Source organism: Neophocaena asiaeorientalis, unplaced genomic scaffold (assembly GCF_003031525.2).
Source record: "Neophocaena asiaeorientalis asiaeorientalis breed wild unplaced genomic scaffold, Neophocaena_asiaeorientalis_V1.1 scaffold691, whole genome shotgun sequence".
Classification (NCBI taxonomy): Eukaryota; Metazoa; Chordata; class Mammalia; order Artiodactyla; family Phocoenidae; genus Neophocaena; species Neophocaena asiaeorientalis.
The window spans coordinates 1003245-1003936 of record NW_020172474.1 but is presented as its reverse complement, the minus strand read 5'-3'; the positions used below and the strand labels follow the sequence as shown (position 1 = coordinate 1003936).

General features: G+C 37.7%; 1 non-coding gene across 1 annotated transcript; it reads left to right on the top strand.

Annotated features, from left to right (window-relative positions):
* The first annotated feature begins 301 nt into the window (after nucleotides 1-301).
* Nucleotides 302-403, top strand: LOC112395116 (U6 spliceosomal RNA). Its single transcript, XR_003002300.1, has one exon. It is a non-coding gene; the product is annotated as a U6 spliceosomal RNA (small nuclear RNA).
* The last annotated feature ends 289 nt before the right edge of the window (nucleotides 404-692 follow it).

Sequence of the window (692 nt, the reverse complement as noted above, 5' to 3'; positions counted from 1 at the left end):
TGGTTGACAAGGGCATATGGGGATGGGGGAAGGAATGATTGGGAGTTTGAGTTTAGCAGATGAAAAGTACTATATGCAGGATGGATAAACAACAAGGTCTTACTGTATAGCCCAGGGAACAATAGTCAATATCCTGGGATAAACCATAATGGAAAAGAATATGAAAAAGAATATGTATATGTAAACTGAATCACTTTGCTGTACAGCAGAAATGAACACAAAAAAATCAACTATACTTCAATAAAACTATAGACACACACACACAACTCTAACGCAGACAACCCCATTAAAACTAGGAAAAGTGTTTGCTTCGGCAGCACATATACTAAAAGTTGGAACAATACAATTACCATGAACCCTGAGTAAAAATGATATGCAAATTCATAAAACGTTCCATACTTTTTTAAAACTGGGAAACGTCTGAACAGACACCTGGTCAGCGAACATGCACAGATAGTATACAAAATTATGCCCAGGACTGAGGATAGAAAAACAATAGTCCAGCTAGACTCCCTGCATCATGTGTGACAGTGAACTAGTCCTGTCTTTCCTGGAGGCCTCAGAGAGATAGAGAGGGGGAAGGTGATGAAAGAAACTTTCACATATTGAAATATGGGGAAGTCATTCTGGCTTATACATGAGTTAATATGAATTTTATGCTAACTAAAATAGTCTGTTTGTGGCCTATCACA